This window comes from Pongo abelii, chromosome 1 (assembly GCF_028885655.2).
Source record: "Pongo abelii isolate AG06213 chromosome 1, NHGRI_mPonAbe1-v2.0_pri, whole genome shotgun sequence".
Lineage (NCBI taxonomy): Eukaryota > Metazoa > Chordata > Mammalia > Primates > Hominidae > Pongo > Pongo abelii.
Window position 1 is genome coordinate 1,118,761 of NC_071985.2, and position 14,767 is coordinate 1,133,527.

Sequence of the window (14,767 nt, forward strand, 5' to 3'; positions counted from 1 at the left end):
TCTAACTGGAATCCCTCGTCATCTCCTATTTTCACTGTCAGTAGATTTGGAGAATTGCTAAATTCCCTCCTTCCTTCCATCTTTGTTTGTTTGTTTGTTTTTGTTTTTTTGAGAGGGAATCTCGCTGTCACCCAGGCTGGAGTGCAATAGCGCGATCTCGGCTCACTGCAGCCTCTGCCTCCCGGGTTCAGGCGATTCTCCCGCCTCAGCCTCCCTAGTAGCTGGGATTACAGGCGCCCGCCACCATGTCCAGCTAATTTTTGTATTTTTAGTAGAGACGGGGTTTCACCATTTTGGTCAGGCTGATCTTGAACTCGTGACCTCAGGTGATCTGCCCGCCTCGGCCTCCCAGAGTGCTGGGATTACAGGCGTGAGCCACCGCGCCCAGCCTCCATCATCATTATATAGATTTTGTGCAGATTTCTGGGGTACCAGTGCAGTTTTGTTACATGGATACACTGCATAAAGTCTAGGCTTTAGCGCAGGCGTCACTGTAATCGTGTAAATTGTTCTCATTAGGTGATCTCTCATCCCTCGCCCGCCTTCCACCCTCCGGTCCCCTTCCATTGTTTACTGAGCTACTCCATGGTCCTCTCATGCCATAATCGTTTCTTAAAAGCCTTTCCCCCTTTATATGGCATAATCACTTTTTAAATTTTTTTTCCAAACTGCATTTTTTTCTCTTGCACTAATTACCTCTTGATGAAGAAATGAGACACCGCCTGACACGGAAAGATGCCTGCATAGGTGTGTATAACTATAGGTTTACAGCCCAGCCAAAAATAATTCTAAATATTTAAATAAATATCTGGCCTAGTTCAATGAGGGTCCTATAAGGAATACACACGTGTTGTAGGATTGTTGCAAAGCCAGTCTTGGAGATGACAAAGCTATAGAGATGCTCATCAGAAGGAATAATTCAAGCTTAGCCTCTCAGTGCTGTACCTGTCAGATGGGGGAGGCTGAAACAGGAGCAAAATGATTTGACAGAGTATTTTACTTCATCCAATGGGAGGCTGAATCAGGATAAAGTATATTAAAGTCTCTAATGTCATCCAGAAAGTCGACAAGTCTGGGGCAGTGTCTGCATCTGTGCAAAATAACTTTAGTATGGTCGAATTTGAAGTGATGGTGGGGTGTGCCTCTGGCAAATCAATCTGTCTCTGAGCACACATTGTGTCTGTTTGTAGCCAGGAGTCTCAGACATTGCACCAGGTACTGAAAACACACATGTTAAGGAAAAGAGGTAGGACCCCATTTCTCAAGGAGCCTTAAGATCAACTAGAAGAGGTGGATACGAAATCATGCAAACATATAATTACAAACCAATAACTGCAAGGAAGGTTGCTCACCAGTCCTGCAGGAATATACCTGAGGTCTCTGAGCTAACCTCTGATAGGTGAACACAAGCTGGCCAGCAGGAAGGGGGGCTCCGCAAAGCTGTTCCCCCAGAAGCCATGAAGGGTACAAGGTAAACTTCAGCAGGTGGGAGTAAGACATACCCAGATGACACTGAGAAGCCAGGCAGGCTGGCAAGTTGGGCCAGAATATGGTGGCAGCAGATAAGGCTGCAGCAAGAGGAGGGGCCAGATGACTCAGGTCCTTGGGGATCCTGTGGGGTTTGTGGGTCTTTATTATAAGGACAAACTCTTGGGCTGGATCTCTGGTGACAGCAAGAGCAAAGGATTTTGAGGCCTTCTGCCTAAAGGTTAAGTGCATAATTAAAGTGAATAGATTCTTGGAGAACACACATGGATCTGTATTAGCAAAACATTAAAGATGTGACATTAGAGAAAAAAGCTAAAGAGCAGAAGGCTTAGCAAAGAAAAACAGACTCTGGCTCCAAATTAAGGGCTGTGGCACTTGCTAAGAAGCTTGAGGCAAGCTGTGCTGCGTTTCTGCCCTGCATTTCTTCTGACATGCAGTGAAAAGTGTTAGTGTCATTCGTATAAGGCCTTTCAGAGTATTAAATGAGCTAATAGATAGCAGACACTTAATATAGGTCCTGGCATGTTGGAAATACACACACACACACACACACACACGTATATATATTGAGACAGAGTCTTGCTCTGCTGCCCAGGCTATAAGGTAGTGCCACAACCTGACTCACTGCAGCCTCTACCTTTCAGGCTCAAGTGATCCTCTCACCTCAGCCTCCCAAGTACCTGGGACTACAGGTGCCCGCCACCACGCCCAGCTAATTTTTGTATTTTTTGTAGAGACAGGGTTTTGCCATGTTGCCCAGGCTGGTCTCAAACTCCTGGGTTCAAACAGTCTCCCCACCTTGGCCTCCCAAAGTGCTGGGATTACAAGTGTGAGCCACCTTGTCCAGCCATGTAGCAAATATATTTAATTGAAGAGAAGGAAATGAAATAGCAAAGTGAATGGAAGGATGGTGAGTCAAAAGGTAAGCTACATTAGGAGGAGAGATTTTTCTATTTTGTTCACTGCTCTATCCCCAGGACCTTGAAGAGTAACTGGCACAAATGGACACTCCACAAATACTAACTGAATAAACAAGTTAATAAGTGAATGAACAGAATTAGCATAGTTTATCATAGGAGCTAATGAAAGAGGGAAGCTCAAAGATGATTATATTATGTCAAATGTCAAATCCATGTTTTTCTGCATTTAACATATATGATCTTGCTCTGGCTTTCCATAACTCTGGCAGATGCTGGAGCATTTTTCTATTTTGCAGGCATAATGAGACACAGTAAAACAATACATTTCCTCAAATGTATGGGCCAGTTGATAACTAGGGTCACTTAAATTCAGATTTCCTAGTGCCTATGATCCTAAGGAAAGGCCCCTGGCTTCTGATGTTGGGGGTCACTGTGGTTTTCAGGAGGGTGTGACGGAGTGGGCGAACTCACTTCTTCCCCTGCTGGTTCTAGAGTTGCTGAGCTTAAACTGTTTTGTCTCTGACACTGGTTGACTAGGAATGACATCGGTACCATTGTTCTTAGAAACACACATTTCCCTTACAGCACATCCATGCAGGTAAGTCGTGGACTGGATTATATCTAGATGTCATTGTATTTACAAATGCTATGTGGAGTGCCTAGCCAGGCAGTTTCTGGTTTAATGGGAATACTCTAACTTAAATTTGTATTTTCTCATGAGCTTTCTTTTGAGGTAAATAAAGCACCTCTTTGTTTATGCCAATATGACCAAATTCTAATGCACCCCACTCCTTAATTTATAGGCTAACTCCACCCTCTGACTCACTTACAGGTTGCAGAGTTGCAAATCTTTTAGCTAATACCACCCGCAGCCATCCTCCTCTAATATTCCTCTTCAGTTGTGTCCTGCCTTCTGTGACATCATTAAAATATGGGATCTGCCGTCATCTGATCGTTATTCCTCCCTGCTCTTTTTTGTAATTTCTTTGGCATCATGGCTTTGGGCTCCTGAAACCATTTCTTCAGGACAGCAATATTTTCTTCCCTACTTTGAACCCTTTTCATGGAGTTTCTCAGCTCTCCATGGCCAAACCCTTTGCCTCAGCTTTGGGGATTCACAATCTCCTAGCTCCATAGCCCCCAAATCAGCCCCATTTGTTACCAAAACACCAGGAGTTTGGTCTAGGTCCTGCTGCTCTCCACACAGAAAGCCAATCACTGAGACAACGATTATTGCCAAAGAAGAAGCTTTTAATCAGGTGCTGCAGCAGAGGAGATAGGAGCTCAGTTTCAAATCCATCTCCCTGACTGACTAAAATTAGAGGCTTATATAGCAGCAGGGAAGAAATATAATACTGTGTGGAAAAAGAGGAACTAGGGAGGGGTAAGGAAGCAATCATGTTGAATAAGTGGACTGGACTGGCATCTCATTATCTGGTTGAGATGACCTGGGGTGATCTGATAAGTTTCAGTTCTTTGTTACTTTACTTTTTGAGAGGGCTGGTGGTCCTTTCTTGAGGAAGGAACTCAGATAAAACAAAAGTAAGTTTCAAGCTCTAAGACCAGAAGGGTCAAATTCTCTCTCTGTATGTGTATGTGTGTGTGTGTGTGTGTGTGTGTGTGTGTGTGTGTGTGTATGTCTATAGGACTATTGGGTTGGCAAATTCACAATGCCAAAAATAAAAGCACAGCCCTCAAGACTAGCAGCCGCTGACTCAGCATTTCCTCCCTGCTTCTGGCTTTAAAAGGACCTCATTCACGCAACTGAACCCTGCATTTTTTTCTCTTTTTCTTTTTTCTTTTTTTTTTTTGAGACAGAGTCTCGCTCTGTCACCCAGGCTGGAGTGCAATGGTACGACCTCAGCTCACTGCAACCTCTGCCTCCCGGGTTCAAGCGATTCTCCTGCCTCAGCCTCCTGAGTAGCTGGGATTACAGGCACATGCCATCACGCCTGGCTGATTTTGTACTTTTAGTATGGCTGGATGTGGCTCCCACTCAGGTGGCAATGCAGAGAGAGATAATGGCTAATTTTGTATGCTATGCCAGTTTAGCTTTTATTGGTAGGCAATGGATATCAATGACACTCATAATTATCACCACTGGATGTGATACATAGACCCTACTTTTCTCTTTCCCAGTAGTTGCCAGCATTGACATCCTGTGGATTACTGTGAATTAGAGGCTTTGTCTGTCCGAATGATGCTCTAGGGTGGCTGGGGTGGCTGGAATGGGAAAGCAAAGTTGTGGGGTTTTCTGATAGCCTTTGGAGGCAGCCCAGATCCAACTGTATTTGCATAGATCGCATTGTTCCAGCTGACAGATGCACAAACACCCATAGTAGGCCTCTCTAGCCACTTCTCCAAGGAAAGCCCACAAAAGCTCTCCAATGAGTTTGAAGTGATCCCTCAACACCCCCTTGCTATCTCTATTCTGTGTAAAATGAGGAGGAGAAGGGCACTGAGGCATTTTTCCAGATATACAGACTTCCGCAATGAGTCTGCAATTAATGGCCTAATATGGATCCAGTGTTTCATGTTGTGTTAAATCTGTTTGTGTAAATCCTATTGTGTAAATCAGTTTGATACAAAAAATATGTATTGGCTCTTAATACTTATATGACATGCGTTAAGAATGTCTGTGAATTCAAGAATCTTCCACAAACACACTCCATAGCACAAGAAGACAAAATGCATGAGTTATAAAAGAGTATTTTCTCCTGCTTTATATAAGACTTAAAGAAAGATAAGAAGCATACATATTTGATTAATTCATGGCAAGGTAGAAAGAAAAGCAGGAACAAATTTATGATGATATTTGAAGGGAGGTGGTTCCCAATAGTGGAAATAGCAAGAGGCAAAGCCCTCCAAATAAATAAAGTTATAAACGTTAACCTCAATTTTGAAAGAAATGAGCACATTTTTCAAAGTATATAAGTAAAGAAGGTAATACGATCCAAGTTGAGTCTTTGAAAAGTAAATTTTTAAAAATTATTTTTAAAAATAAAATTTGTCTGAAAAGCAGATCTTCCTAGATGAAAATGCTGATAAGAAGTACCAATCCAAGTGGCTACCTCTCCAACACTCTCCCAGGGCCCTTGCGGAACGGCTTTCCTTATCTACTCCCTCTCCCTCTGACCTTGTCTACCACTCGGCAGTAGAAGTTCTCTTCAGTTCGTGTATCAGGTCTCTCCCTCATTTGTCCCTCTTACTAGCTCCTGAATTACTTAGCAGAACCAGAAACTTTGCATCATTCCCATAACTAATATTTACACGTTTCCTTAGATGCCCTTTGAACTAGATTCCGCTAATACAATGCCTGCAATTTCCATAACTGTCTTGAAAGCAGTGCATTAAACTGAAATTCAGACAATGAAGCTGAAGCTGACCTGCCTTCAAACAGTAGTGCTCTAATGCACTCTTCCTCTGACTCTGGTGCGTTATGTAAGTCTCTCTGCCTATGCCTTCTGTGACAAAAAGGATCCTTTTATAAGGCTTATATAGAGCATTATACACGGAGTGTCTGGAATCTAATACACACTCAACAAATGCTCATCCAAACCCTTGGCTCCCCAATCAATTAATCCACATGGAAGAAAGAAAAGCAAATGCAAATCTTTGGGGACATATATTTTGTTTAATTGTCTGCAGGGCTAATTCTTCTGAAGTTTCCTTATTTCCGTTGTGTGTTTTACCTGGAGATATATGGAAGTGAGGACTTTCTCCCCAGTTAGGTGCCAGGAGGTTTGTGAAGATAACAACAAATTATCTGAGAACTTTAAGATGTGACTGACTGAGAAGGAATAATTATTGATTTCTAGATTCGTTATTTACCTTTTGTGGCTGGTTGTTTCAATTAACTCACCAGTTTTATTCAATTATTGGATTCCAAAGAGTTGTTCTAAATTAAAAACAACCATCTTGCCCAAGATTGTCCTTGGACATTGAGGGCATAACACCTTCTGCTTATGGTTGTGTACGTGGCTGATGTTCCAGGTACCCTTTGCCGGGTGCTCTCTCAAGTGTAACCCTTGATGGTTTTGCAGGCCTGAGCACCCTTTTATCTCCATTTTCTCAGCTGTTGCTGATGAGTACAGAAGTTTTGTTATTTGGCTCACGCCTGTAATCCCAGCACTTTGGGAGGCCGATGCGGGCGGATCACGAGGTCCGGAGTTTGAGACCAGCCTGGCCAACATAGTGAAACCCCGTCTCTACTAAAAATACAAAAATAAACTGAGCATTGTGGCGGGCGCCTGTAATACCAGCTACTCAGGAGGCTGAGGCAGGAGAATTGCCTGAACCCGGGAGGCGGAGGTTGCAGTGAGCCGAGGTTGCGCCACTGCACTCCAGCCTGGGGGACAGAGTGAGACTCCATCTCAAAAAAAAAAAAAAAAAAGAAAGTGGATACATAATCTTTGCTGGCTAGGTCATGCCTGTCTCTGCAAACATGCAGATATTACAAGATCTAGATTTGTGATAAGACATGAAAAGACCACCCCAAACAATGGACTGTTATACAATCCATAAAGCGTGCTTTATTCATTTTTTTCCCTTTAACAGGAGGAGAAAAGAGCTATGGTAGGAATTAACTGTAAAAGTAGCTGCAAAATAGCCAGGATTCAGGCTATATAAAATTTGCTGCAAAGAAAGCCAAGATACAGGCTGTATAAGTAGTAACCCAGTTGTTCTACCCCATATGTGGGACACAAAGAGTTTGGAAGGCAAGACATTAGGTATCTAACTCTGAAAGACAGTTCTATGACTATTTAAAAAGACGTATTTTTTTCTGCACTGTCTTTCCTCCTCCAAATTTTCTAAAAACTATACATATGAATCATATTATCTTGAAAAAATGCATATTGGTTAAATCAAACATCAATAAATCATAAATCCCGTCAGACTATAACATGATGTGATTCACTGTTGTATTGTAATGCCTGAATAAGCTCCAGGCACATAGTAGGTATTTGTTGAATAAATGAATCATAAATAACCAAACAAAATACATGGTTTTTTGTTTTTATACATTTATTTATTCAATGCTTTAATATCTTCTCTTAGACTAAAATATATAAATTTAACTAGAAATATTAATAAATTTGCTCTTCTTAATTAGACTTCAATACACTGGAATTAAAAAAAATCCTGCTATATTAGGAATGGGTTGAAAATCTTTACTTTTTTAGGCTGGGCGTGGTGGCTCATGCCTGTAATTTCAGCACTTTGAGAGGCCAAGGTGGGAGGATCACAAGGTCAGGAGTTCAAGACCAGCCTGGCCAATATGGAGAAACCCCATCTCTACTGAAAATACAAAAAAATTAGCTGGGCATGGTGGCACATGCCTGTAATCCCAGCTACTCGGGAGGCTGAGGCAGGAGAACTGCTTGAACCCGGGAGGCAGAGGTTGCAGTGAGCCGAGATCGTACCACTGTAGTCCAGCCTGGGCGATGGAGCAAGACTTCATCTCAACAAAAAAAAAATAAGAAAAAAGAAAATATTTTCTTTTTTAACTTATCTTCTAAAACTCAAGCTAATAGCCTCTGAGACCAATTTATATATTGCATTTTCTTTGTTAAATTGACAGATTTAAACTTAGAATGATCTTTGCTACAGATTGCTTTAATTGAATGAATGAATTAATTTGCGGTCATAATTTTTTCCATTTAGCCACGTCTGTAATTAAGATATGAAGAGGAAATGCCATTCAGCAAAAAGCACCTGTTATGCTTTCAGTCAGAACGGCTCACTCACCCACTCACTGTCTGCTTGCTGGATTTTAGAGAAATCTCCATTTGTTTGATTCAGATTTTAGTTCAACATTTTTGGGACCTATCCTAAGTTAAATTTAAAAAAAAATCCGTTTCAAAAAGAATGTAAGAATTGCACGTGTCCATATGTCTCGAACACTTTATCAACATCTAAGCCTCAGTGGGCAGAGCGGAATCTCAAAAGGTTGATTTGGTTGTTTTCTGACTTGATTGTCAAATTATAGAATAATATCTGGGGAACAAGATTCTCAGAAGGGCCAGGTCCCCAAGAAACGCAAGGCTATTGAAAGGAGATGTTGGCTTTACCCAGTGTCAGACACCACAGAAGATGGCAAATTTCAGATCTCACAATGAAAGCACAGTACGAGTTTGGGTTACAGGAGGGCACGGTAGACACTGCCTAAATCAGGGGCCATTTAGCGCTCTGGATGCCGGGAGAACAGACAAGTAGGGGGAGTTCATGCAGAGAAGAAGAAAATCAACGTGGTGTGTATTTTACTGTCAAATAACATAAATGTTCTTGTTTTGGTTGTGTATGTTGGATTCTAAAAATACATCGACTTCAATAAATTATTCATCTTATCAAGGCAATTTTAGCCTTTGCAGATTCTCTATGTTTATGGAAACAGTAAATATCTTGCCTAAATTATAAAACTGTAATAACAGACAAGTAATCAAGAGTTCTCGAGAAGTCAAAAGGCCATTTAGTTTACTCTGGGCAAGAGTGCATCTAAGAACAACAACATTCTTTTTTATTTATTTATTTTTTTTTTTTTGAGACAGAGTCTTGTTCTGTTGCCCAGGCTGGAGTGCAATGGCATGATCTCAGCTCACTGCAACCTCTGCCTCTTGGGTTCAAGTGATTCTCCTGCCTCAGCCTCCGAAGGAGCTGGGATTACAGGCGTCCGCCACCATGCCTGGCTAATTTTTGTATTTTCAGTAGAGATGGGGTTTCACCATGTTGGCCATGATGGTCTCAAACTCCTGACCTCAGATGATTCACCCTCTTCAGCCTCCCAAAGGGCTGAGATTACAGGCATGAGCCACTGCCCCCGACAACAAGAACATTCATAATTATTTTTATTTCAAAGAAAGCTACAAAGTTAAATCTGAGGTTACCCTTGTTGCCCTAGTGCTAAAGCCAACCCAGTCTTTTGGGAAGCAGATTTTTTTTTTTTTTTCCAGCTCAGTGTAATTAAAGTAATTCTAGCACTTGGAAATAGTCAGTATTTAAATCAGGCTCAGAGCACCTGTAATCCCAGCACTTTAGGAGGCCAAGGCAGGAGGATCACTTGAGCCAGGAGTTAAGGGCCAGCCTGGGCAATATAGCATGACCTCTACCTCTACAAAAAAAAAAAATATATATATATATAATTAACCAGGCATGGTGGCACACACCTGTGGTCCTAACCACTCTGGCGGGAGGACACTTGAGCCCTTAAGTTTGAGATTACAGTGAGCTATGATTGTGCCACTGCACTGCAGCCGGGGCAGCCAAGCAAGACCTTGTCTCTTAAAAAAAAATCAGTATTTCAAAAGGTGGCGAGCTCTTCATTACTGAAAGTATTTAACCATGAAGCGGTGATTACACAACAGTTCATTTTCCTTGTGCATTTGGATATGAATTGTGGGAGGTACTTTAGAAAACTAGGAACTGAGCCCAGTGTCCTGTAAACTCAGTCTATTGTAATAAAGGGCTGTTTTGTTTTCACTGTGGTCTCATCAAGGAGACCCTCATTGCTCTCCATGTTTAACTTATTTTTCTGTGGATGTTCATTTTAAATTGAATACCATGGTCATATTCTTATAAAATACTAAGTGAAAGCCAAAGCAAAAAGGAACCATTTTCCAAGATGGCATTGTTGTTTTACCAAGAGTATTTATTATTATTATTATTTGAAATGGAGTCTCGCTCTATCACCCAGGCTGGAGTGCAGTGGCATGATCTCGGCTCATTGCAACCTCCACCTCCTGTGTTCAGGTGATTCTTCTGCCTCAGCCTCCTGAGTAGCTAGGACTACAGGTGCCCCCTACCATGCCCAGCTAAATCTGGTATTTTTAGTAGAGACAGGGTTTCCCCATTTTGACCAGGCTGGTCTTGAACTCCTGACCTCAAGTGATCCACCTGCCTCAGCCTCCCAAAGTGTTTGGGTTACAGGTGTGAGCCACCGTGCTCGGCTGAATAAATAATCTATGTGAATAAATCAATCTATGTGAATAAATCAACCTATGTGGATCAAATAACGATTTTCTCACATCTCTTAGTTTTCATTCAGTATTTTCAAGCCAGAACTGCAGGAATATTTTGCCTTCAAACCAACATATACTTAACACTTTTATCTTGACTCTGTTATAAATTCTGAGAATGGCAGAAGAGTAGTTAGATCAGGCCTAAAGAAGATGGTGTTATCTGAGCAGACTGGAAGGACATGAGAAATGAGCCATACAAAGCTGTTCAAGGACAACATTGCAGGGAACTAAACATGCTAAGGAGAAAACGAGGCAAGTTTCAGGTAACTTGAAGAATACGATGGAGGCGGAAGCACTGGGTGCAGAACGGACCAAGAAGAACGTAGACTAAGAGTTTGGTGAGGCTATGAGAGGAGAGAACAAGCAGGGCTGGGTAACCTGTCAAGGATTTGTTTTTGTTTGTTTGTTTGTTTTTTGTTTTTGTTTCTTAAGCTTCATTGAAGAAATCAAGTACTATATACTTCAATATATATGACACATTCAGTATTATATTCTTTGTAGCATGTGCAATAATGTTAAGATATCATTTTCTCTTAATATAATCATTTCCTGGCTACATGAAAATAATATTCCCAGTGACTTTGACCAAGCATGAGAGGAGAACGTAGAACAGAGCAGAAATAGTGAACTACAACAGACATGAAGAACAGAAACAGCAAGTCAACAGAACGTCGATTCTGACGAAGTGGAAACTGCAGAGGTGAATATGTGGATTGTCTGGTCACAATGTTTTCTTCCTTTTCAGGAACAATTCACAGTACATCTGTGTTCCCTGCAAAAACTCGCCTATGTTTTAAAATGTTCTCTTTGACTGCTTTCTTGAGTGGGGCAGGCTGGACGTGGAGGTGCTTTAACGAAACTATTGCAACAATCCAGATGAGAGATAGTGGTGCCTTTTCCAGGGAGAAAGCGATGGTGATCGTGAATGGTGATCAGATCAGTTCTGGATACCTTTTCAGGTAGAGCCAGTCAATTTTGCTGAAAAATTGGACATTGGGTTTGAAAGGAACAAGAGTCAAATTCAGAGTTTCTGGTCTGAGCAAGTGGGAGGATGGAGATGCGAAGGCTGCACTGGGGGAGGCTGGGGTAGTCAGGAGTGCTGGTCAGCTAAGTTAGGTCTCATTAAACTGCAAATGCTGACTAGTCATGAGTGAGCATTTCACAGAGGGCAGTTTTTACAGGAGGCTTCTGTTCAAGCTTGAGACATAAATTCGAGGGCTGAGAGCAAAGTGACAGCATTCAAGTCAAGAGACTGCCTGAAACTGTGAAGGAAATGAAGGTAGATTGAGAGACACGAAGCCCTGTACAAGTGTGAAAAACCAGGACTGTCGCTGATCTAAGAGAGTATGTAGTTGTGGATATTAAGTGACCAGTGGATCCAGGAAGAGGGAGAGATCAACAGTGCGACTATGCCCCAGATGAAGAGGATTGGGAATGCAATGGGTGGTTGGAGGGCGATGCCAGCACAGCTGCGCCGTTCTGGGGCAGTGGCAAGAGAAACATCCTGATCACAGTGCATTCCAGCGAGCAAGGAGGCAGAGGACAAGGAGCAGTGGGGAGGAACAGTGCCCTCCAGAAGGGAAAGCATCAGGAAAAGGGAGCAGAAAAGTGCAGGTAGTATTCAGAGAACAGCCAAGCCTCTAGACCTATTCTTCTCTGTTTCGTCTTTTTAAAGTGGGGGAGAGAAATCCAGCCCATTGACATGCTGAGGAAATGCTTTGGCAGAAAAGGCACCATGGGTGATTCAGGCATGAAGCTGAGAATACCAGTGAAGGAGAGAAAAAAAGAATTTCTCTTCTCGACTTTCATAAATTCACCGCTGGGACAGATTTTCATGAGCGAAACACAGATCACCAGGAGAAAAACACGCATGTTTATTTATGCATGTCATGCCCATCACAAGAAAGAAAGCAGCTCTCTCAGGAAAACAGCTCACCTAGATTGTTGCGACAGTTTGGAAGCAGTGGCTTTGAGGCCTTGCTGAAATAGTATCTTAGCAAGGAGCCATACATCCTCTACGGTGACGAAACAAAAAAAAAACGGCATCTTCAGGCTTCCAAGGCGCAAGACATTTGGAAAGGAAAATTTATAGGAAGAGTAGTCTGTTCCGAGATCCCTGGCGTTGCTGTCTGAGCTGATAAGCAAGCATTATAAAGGGGACTGTCTTCAGGTGGGAAGAGGCAGAGGGGAGGCAGGAAGACCTTTGTCTTTGTAAATCTTGGTCCTGCCTTCAGGAAAGCAGAGGGAGGGGCAGGTCCCCTGTGTGTTCATCTTCTTCAGCTCAACACTCCTGAGTCTTTTGGAGAGGAATAGTTTTGCCTCCGTCACCTGCAATAGCTTTCCAGTGGTAGGAGGTTATGGCGCCTAATGCCCAGGTGGAGGGATTTGCCTTAGACTTGGACACAGATAGTTTACTCAGGAAGTGTAGGGAGTAGATGCACAGGAACAAAAGGTAGTCGATGGCAGAATTTAGCTGCCTGAGCTTGTGGATATTTCCATTGAAGGATTTCAGGATTTTCCAGTGAAATAAGTCTCTTACTGAGGGTACAGAGCAACAAGGATGTGCTAGACATTTGAAAAGAGAGCAGCATAAGTGAAATAGTCACTTAGGAGATTGGAAGAGTGAATAGATACAGGTATTGATAAAAACCAAAGTCTGTAACAAATATTTGAAGAGGTTTATTCTGAGCCAAATTTAAAGACCATGATCTGTGACAGTCCCAGGAGGTCCTGAGAATATGTGCTTAAGGTGGTTGTGTTACAGCTTGACTTTATCCATTTTAGGGAGACATAAGACATCAATCAGTACATGTGAGCTATGCGTTGGTTTGGTCTGGAAAGGCGGGACAACTCCAAGAATGGGAGAAGGTTACAGGTCACACACAGATGCAAAGACTTTGTGATTGGCAACTGGTTGAAAGAATTAAGTTATTGTCTAAAGACCTGGAATCAATAGAAAGGAGAATCTGGGTTAAGATAAGGGGGTTGGGGAAACCAAGGTTCTTATGATGTAGATGAAGTCTCATATGTTGCCAGCCTGAGAAGCAGCAGATGGCAAAAATGTTCTATTGAGACCTTTAAAAGGTGCTAGACTTTCAGCTAATCTCTTGAGGATCAGACAAAGGCCTGGAGAGGGAAAGGGATTCTCCGCAGAATGTAGATTTCCCCCACAAGAGACAGCTTTGCAGGGCCATTTTAAATATGACAAATAAATATATTTTGTGCTAAAATGTTTCCATTTATTTCAGGGTCGGCTGTCTGTCATGATGCTATACTAGAGTCAGGTTAGAATTTGGTAGCTTATTTCTACAGAGTCTGTTTCGTCAGCCTTAAAATCTCTTTTTTGATGTTATTGCTGCTCAGTTGTGCCTGAATTCTGAATAAAGGAGAGTATAGTGAGGTTTATCCAACCCCCTCTTCCCAACATGACCTGAACCAGAATTTTTAGGTTTCTTTGAAATCCCCTTGGCTGAAAGGAGGAGTCCGCTCAGTCAGTTGTGGGGTTTAGAATTTTATTTTTGGTTTATAAGGGAAATATAGAATGATTGCTCTCCAGCAGTAAGGGCACACTGAGTTTGTTGGTTGTACATTTTAAAGAGGTTCTATTCTTGCTATGTCTCACTCCCTCAACTTCACAGAAGCTCCTGTATGGCAGGTGGATGTTTACTTTATCTAGAACTATAGATAATGAATTAAATGAAAGAATAAAAGGTGTACACGAGGGTGTAATTATAGTGCCTGAGCATGAGTATGGTATCGGATGAGGCAAGAAAGGACACCAGTGGAGTGAGACAGATTAGTTCAGCACAGGCCTTCACACACACACACACACACACACACACACACGGTCACACACACACACACATACACACAGCAGGGACTAATAAATATTGTTTGAGGGTAGAATATATACACTTTCCCAAGATGGTGTAGGAGATGTGCTGTGTCTGGCTTCTTTTTCAGACAAAGCCCACATATGAGAAGGGAAAGGCGTTTCCTTCCATATGTGCATGATTTTTTTTCTTTTTTTGAGATGGAGTCTCGCCCTGTCACCCAGGCTGGAATGCAGTGGTGTGATCTCGGCTCACTGCAATCTCTGCCTCCCGGGTTCAAGCCACTCTCCGGCCCCAGCCTCCCAAGTAGCTGGGATTATAGGCACACACCACTACACCCAGCTAATTTTTGTATTTTTAGTAGAGACGGGGTTTCATTATGTTGCTCAGGCTGGTTTCAAACTCTTGACCTTGTGATACGCCTGCCTCGGCCTTCCAAAGTGCTGATATTACAGGCATGAGCCACTGCACCCAGTGTGCAGGATTTTTTTTTTAAGCTTTGTTGTTATTG